The sequence below is a fragment of the Gossypium hirsutum genome, chromosome A08 (assembly GCF_007990345.1).
Source record: "Gossypium hirsutum isolate 1008001.06 chromosome A08, Gossypium_hirsutum_v2.1, whole genome shotgun sequence".
Classification (NCBI taxonomy): domain Eukaryota; kingdom Viridiplantae; phylum Streptophyta; class Magnoliopsida; order Malvales; family Malvaceae; genus Gossypium; species Gossypium hirsutum.
In genome coordinates this window covers 56,565,840-56,573,181 of record NC_053431.1, presented here as the reverse complement: position 1 = coordinate 56,573,181, position 7,342 = coordinate 56,565,840, and the positions used below count along the sequence as shown (strand labels likewise).

The 7,342-nt window shown below is 34.7% G+C and overlaps 1 pseudogene; it reads right to left on the bottom strand.

Annotated features, from left to right (window-relative positions):
* Positions 1–4,670: 4,670 nt before the first annotated feature.
* Positions 4,671–6,894, bottom strand: LOC107919170 (glucan endo-1,3-beta-glucosidase-like; annotated as a pseudogene).
* Positions 6,895–7,342: the final 448 nt, after the last annotated feature.

Here is a 7,342-nt window from a genome sequence, read left to right as displayed (position 1 = left end):
TTTCAAAAAACAACAAATGCTTCCAGAAAAAGGATTTAATTTGGGAGAAAGAAGTCACATTGGCTTCAAGAAAAATGTTCAGAAAATAGATAAAGCATTAAATTCAAAAGTGTTTTGTGATAAAAGACCAATCTCGAATCCTGAGTTGGTTCGAGAATTTTATGCAAATCTGAATTAATGATGTTTAGGTGATTTTAACTTCAAGATGAGGAGGAAAGCCACCATGGGAAGCTGCAATGAGCAACCGTAGATAGCCCCTTGCGTTTAGTTGTTTACTTTTCGCATTGTGAAATGGATATGGATAGCTGCCTTCGACTACTCTTTCTTACCCTTCTCTTTACTATTAAATTATTGTTTTCTATGTCGGGAGACAAGATTGAATCTCATCTTCATATTTTCAGTTTAATATGACCTGACTTAATTTTGTTTATTAACTTGATTTGTAGACGAAATCAAACATTTTAGGATTTCAGTACTTCATATATCAATTACAAACAAGATTCTCTAAACTCTACTCTTATTTTATTATTTATGCATATATTCAATACCAATTTTATGATATTTATTGATTCCATGATGAATTATTCCTCTTATGGGGGATTAGCAAGTGTAAGTATGAACTATTAACTGTTTTGTAAGGTTACTCAACGAATCAACTGTTTAGGAAAAGAACCTAAACCCTATCCTGACAACCCTAGGAAGTCATCAAGGTAGGTTGTGTTGTATTTTCGATGGCAGAAAAGAAAGAAAATGAAATGGCCTCAACCTTGGCGATAGTCGGTATACATCATGGAGACATGTTTAAAGCTTGGTGATGATCATTAGATTTGATGTCAAACATCGATTTTCAATTGTAGAAAATGTTACATTATTGGATGACGTAAATTTGGACTTTTGAGTGTTGTTCTTGTCGTATTCACAATAGATCAGTTCAAATGAAGCAAAAAAAGTTATCAAGGTGGGAATTAACCCAAAATTGGTGTGGTCTATCCATGAACACCTTCACCCCAAGTCAGTCTAAACTGTGAGGTCAAAAGATAAGTAGTCCTTACCGACTCGTCGCTTGAGTGGAATATCAGAAGATCCTGCTCGGAAACGACTAGTTGATTGATGAGAAACCCGAAGTGACAGTTGATAATGACTACTAAAGCAAGCTAATCCTCGTGTCTACATTTGATTTAGTTTATAGTCTAGTTTTTCAAAGACTCCTTTTATTTATGTTATTTTTACTTCTTTAATTATAAAACCAAAAACCCTTTATTTATGTTTATTCATAATATAGTTTATTTAAAGTACTAATTAGATTTACTAGCATTTAGGTTAGAATTAATTTAGTACTAGCCTCCCTTGGATATGATCCACGGAATACTTACGAAGTGTTTCATTGTAAACAATGTATATTACAAATTGACCCGTATACAAGCGAACACCGCCTCAAATTACATATATTTTGTAATAGTATTCACACTCTGGACATTAGTACGTTCGGAGGTCGTCAGGTGTTCGCAGAAAATTTTGAAATTAAATGTCCATCCTCTAGAGAACTATTTTGTTGTGCTCTTCCATCTTACGGACTCTCATTCCACGTATGGCAAACTCTTGCATTTTGGCGAGCTCTTCCATTCGCAAACATGCCAGTGGCGGGTTCAATTACTGTGAACTTAATTGTTTGATTATTAACCCACAGTAAGTGGGACACATACTAGTAACGTGTCAAATGTTAAGAAAAGAACACGTCACTATTCATGACACCTAGAGAGTCTTGATGGTTGTGCTTAATTAGTGGAATTACATGTGCATGTAATTTAATTAGGAATTCTGCTTAGAGTGGGAAAAGCTAAGTTTATTTCAAAAATAAAGAGTCTCGATGGTTGTGCATATAATGTAATTTAATTGTTTCTTTTTGATCTGTTCTTTGTATGAAATGTGACTTTAATATTCCTAATTGAGTTTTTCTTTGTTATCTCTAATGAAAATTAGAAGTGTTCTTTTTTGCTTAAAGGAAGAACTTATGATTTTATCCTATTTAGAAACTACTTTTCGAGTCAAGTGTTGGTAACTTCTTGAGTCCTCCTATAGTTCAAATATTAGGAAATAAAAAAGTAGTTGAAATTGTATATATATAAGTTTTTACTTGAAGTTTTGGAAGGAAGGAAACTTTCTTCTAATTAATTATTTCATGTTGTCGATTATTAATTTTTCATAATAGTCTCAGTTGTTTTTGTATTTAATTGAGATGTTTTATTGCATTTAGCTAAAGAGGTGATAGAGGGCCCTAGTAAGAAGGGGAAAGAACTCGTTAAGTAGATAAAACTTTCCTAGAAATTTCTGGTGAGTTCCTTTCACTTTTTTTTTGATAAATAACAAACTAGCTTAAAGTTAATGCTATATTTTTAGGCAAGTTTAGTTCTATCTTTAGAATTTGCATGTGTATTCTTGTGATAAAAAACTGCAAACACGAAACTTAAATAAATCTTCATAATTAATTGAAATGGATACTCCTTCCTTAGTGCACAAGTTCAGTATCTGGAAAGGTGGTAAGGGGGTAATGGAGGTTTGTTGAAGTGTTGTTGTGATGAAGAAGTAAATGGAGAATATGATATGTTATACATTTTTCCTCCAATAGGGCATGTGAATGTAAACCAAGATTGGCGAAAGATCCCGACCCTGCGAGGAAACACATATGTTTTCAAATTAAGAAGGAGGATTTACAAAGGTTCGAATGGAACACTGGCTTTACGTAGCAATATTGTGGAAATGGAATATTAGCTTTTCAAAGAATTGAAAGGATCCAAAGCTAGTACAAGGAAACATGTATAAATATCTGTAAGAATACTACACTAAATTGTACTTGGATGTAACAATATCCAACAGTGAACTATACTTATTTGCAAATTGTACTTAGATGCGGATAGTATCTACCAATGCATAAACTTAGTCATAATAATGTGTTAGATTGTGAATTGTATTTAGATGTGGTTAGTATCCTCCAAGGAGTTATACTTGGTTTTTGACTTGTATCTGCATGCAAGTTATTTATTCCTCCTAAGGATGGTTATTCATTTTAACATCCTTCGACATGCCATGTGGGTGGACTTGGATGAGAAAATGTATTGTAAGCATGTTTTTATGGTTTAATGTGACTTCCTATGCCTGAGATGTTTAGAAATTCTTATGATTTCTAGAACCATGGTCGAAAGGTTATTATTTATTTTCGAAACTCACTAAGTTCTTTTTGAACTTACGTAGCTTCCTTTATCCCCTTTTTAAGTATTTTTAGGGCATTTTAGTTTATTACAAGGACTCAACCAGATTGCGGACTCATTTGTGAGCCATTTGTTTGTTTAATTTTATAACATGAGTATATCGGGGTAGCTTGTTGTTCCTAGCCTTTTTGCTTAAACATTGTATAAAGTAAATTTGGTTTGTATGTACATACAATATTTTTAAAATTTATCATTAATGACACTTCCTCAAATATTCAAACTTTTATATTGTGTATAATTTGGCACGGTCTTATTATTACTTTGGTATGTGCCATAAAATCATAATCCGCCAAGGGGCTTTTAAAACTATAGCTATTATGTTTTGAATGGCTTAATCAGTGAAACATCTTTGCTTTGCTTTTAGTGTGATGATTTTAGTCTTTTAGTAACACCACCGTTCACCCATCGGCCCGCTAGATTAGGGGTGTTACAAAAACCTTTGTACTAGTTATTGTGCTAATTTTTTGAAGATATTAGAGTCTATCTATGGAGACCAATCCATGGTTAGTGAAGATTGGATTTGATTCAAATGAATCAAGATAACTCTTGTTTTGTGTAGATTTGGTCGAGGTTGCAATGCTAAGTATGGAAGGCCATATCTTCATCAGATTATGCTTTGATTAAATGTATTGTAATCACTATATTTAAGGCGTTGCTTTGTATACATTTAAATTTTATGTTAGCAAACCATAATTGATATATGCTATAAGGCTTGTCTAGGTTGTGTATGAGAACATATTGAGAGCATTTGTATTCATTCATTGAGGAATTGTTTTGTCTGAGAGTGAAAATTAATCTGTAAACATCGAGTATTTACTATTCAAGTTCTCAAGGAAAGGATTTGGAGGTGCGTGTTCTAGTATTTAGGTACAAATATGAGATCTTTATACTTAAGAAGTGATCAAATGTGATTCATTTGTTATTGTGGATTAAAGATTGTGGAATTACTCGCTGAGGTACACTCAACAATGTAGGGAAATCAAACTACGTAAATAAACCTTACACGATTTTTACAATGCCGCTATTATTTAGTTATTCATTAAACGTCAACTCTAGGTAGCAACACTAGTATTTAGTTTCAATGAGTGTGTTGGTTTTCTTTTATTGGTCTACTTACCCGATGTACTGAATGTTGACCATTTTAGTTTTAATGAAACTTTATTTAGACAAAAGAAATTAACTTATTAATCCTGTTAACACTAACTAATCGTCACAAAATTTTAAAGCAAAACAGCATATTTATGAAGAATACATGTCTCCCTGTGTCAAGTTTCAACTTCCAACCCACTTTTTTTGTGGATTCCAATTTTGAAAAAAACAAACTCTTTATGTTCTCCCCGTTCTACTCAATTGGTTAACCTTTCTATTCTTGAAGAAAGCACAAGCAAGAACATATTCTATGCGATGGAAAAGAAAGAAACAAATGATTAATGTGAAAAAACATATTCATGCAGGAAAGAATCACATGATATACATATCTCGTGATATTGTTTATATATTATCTTTTAAGCCAGCAAGAAAAGTAGTTTATATATCTTGAAATGTAATTCGCCATGAATAGCATCGCCACTGTTACCATGCTGTCATCGCCTTGACATCATATTACATCCTTGGTTCCCCCCAGTCTTATGCTTCTTTGCCTGTAAAGAATGTATAGAAACAAAACCGAATAAGAAATCATTTTTAGTTGCAGGTGCTGGTTGTTTTTTCAAATCAAGAGTCAGTATTAATGGCACGTTCCACAGCCTGCAACAAAGAAAAGAACGAAAGATAGATTAAAGGAAATTCTGATGAAGATGATCAGAAAGAAATAAGGGTGAATTGATTAGAACAGGGAACTAAGAAAGGGTATTTTGATCACATGTACTTGGAAAAATGATTGTGATGACTCCAGTTCGCTCAAAATCACGAGCTTAATCACTTGGCTAGTTTATAGAATGCATTCATGTTAATGCATGGGATTGCATGCAGTCCAAACCCAAGCCGCACACACTTCATATTCCTTTGCAAACCACTTTCGTAGGCACTAGTATTGGGAACACACCACCATTGTTTTCCCTTATACTTTGGCAACTGACGCAATCGGTCTGGGCATAGGTACTGGGATTGGGTTGTTACGTATTAGCAATGTATGATCTCTAGCCTGCCAAATCAAACCACAAGAATAAAAAAATCCATTAATCTGTATTATAAATAGTTATCATGTAGCAATTCATAGGATTAAATTTTCACCATGATTTTTAATTATTAGAAGGCCGACTGTAATGACTAACAAACATGTAGCATGCTCTATATTGGCGGCAGCAGCTACTGTTGGCCTTAGGATCCCAATATCATAGACTGGAGTCATATCTGGTCGGAAGAGCCCGAAGTACCTCTCACATGTTGGCCCTGGCTTAAGATCTTCATTGAAAAGCGCAAAAATGTAGGTCTCAAAAGTTCGGTTTGGCATTAGGGGCGTTCCGACACCGGATGTTACATGCCGCATGAGATTGCCATTATATTCAGCTGCACTCTTTGCATCAACACCAAATTGGGTTGCATCCCCCATGGATGGCCAACCTGTTTCAGCTATGACAATCTCAAGATCATCAAATCCAAGGAGTTTCATAGCTGAAAAGACCGCATCCAACTGAGCATCCAACATATTTGTGTAAAAAACCCGTGTGTTTTCATCGAACACTCCAGCATTTGGCCGGAACAGGGCATAATCAAGGGTATCTGGTGAACAGTCAAAAATGGATAGGGGTTTACCATAAACGGTGAATTGGAATCTCTTAGGAAACTAAGCAATGGCTTGATTACATGTGTGTCATACCCTTGTCGAAATTTTCCTGTGGATGGTGGGCTTGAATTCGATAAAATGCCTAGAGAGTGAGGCGTCGAGACTTGGATTCGACGGTCTAATGAAGCTGCAACAAGGACTGTTTGGAGGGTTTCCATGGCTGGAACAAGACTTACTATTAACAATTTGTTTGCTGTAGATATCACCTCGTTGCCTACTAAAATACGGACTATATTGGTGGCTGGTGTGTGAGGTTGGATATAGTCTTCTACCCATTGTTGAGCGAAATTTAGCTTTGTAAGGTCAGGAATTTGGTCATTTGGAACACTTATTGTGACAGCAACCCCGTGTGGGCAAAAGCTCTTAGAATTTCAGGATTTGCATCAAAAAGCCTTACGCGGTTGATAACAGTGGACTCTAAAAGGAAATGTGCCACTTGAGCTGGTGGGGGCAGGTTGTTTGCGACGGTGCCATAGTTGACCCCGATTGTTCCTTCAAATCCTAGATAAAAGATAACTATACCAAATTAGTTTATACATGTACGTTGATACAAAATTTTTGCATGTGGAATAGTCTCAATTTTCATACCTCTCACGAGTGTTAGTGCCAGAAAAAACGAAATTACCGCGATCAATCTGGAGGAAAGCATAGAGATGAGTTCTTTAGACATGGCTTTTGTGGGCTAGAGAAGATGCTGAATGATGATGCATTGGGGGCAACTGTGCCTCAAGAAGTGGATATGGAGATTCTTTTCTTTGTGAATGGGGGAGACTTGGATGCTGAGGCATGACGCATTTTAGCAAGAATTCTTTGTTGCTTGCGACTGTTGAAGTGATGTTATTCCACATCTATCATGCCTTTGACGCATCTGATATTCAATTATTACCGTTCATCTATTGGCAAATGATTTATGGTTAGATATGAAGCACAAAGTATATGTAGTTTTTTAATTTTATGTTTTTCATTGTTATTCTATAAGTATGATTTATACTTGATGAGGTTTATGATTGTTTTTCTCAACAATATCGTCTCTAATATTCAAACTTGCATCTTTTCTTGAAAAATTATTTTATTCTACAATGCTAAACTTTGAAATTTTCTAAGGTTTTATATTCATCTGAAATCTACCCACTTAACCTTTTAACCTTTTTAAGTTAAATATTTAAACTTTAGGTCTAACTTTGGATTATATATTTTTCTCTGAATCTTTTTCACCACTTTCTCCCAAGTCCTTTGCAAGCAACGTTGTTCCCTCTTATTAAGTCGTGTTCGTCTTCTGAAGTGAAAGTGC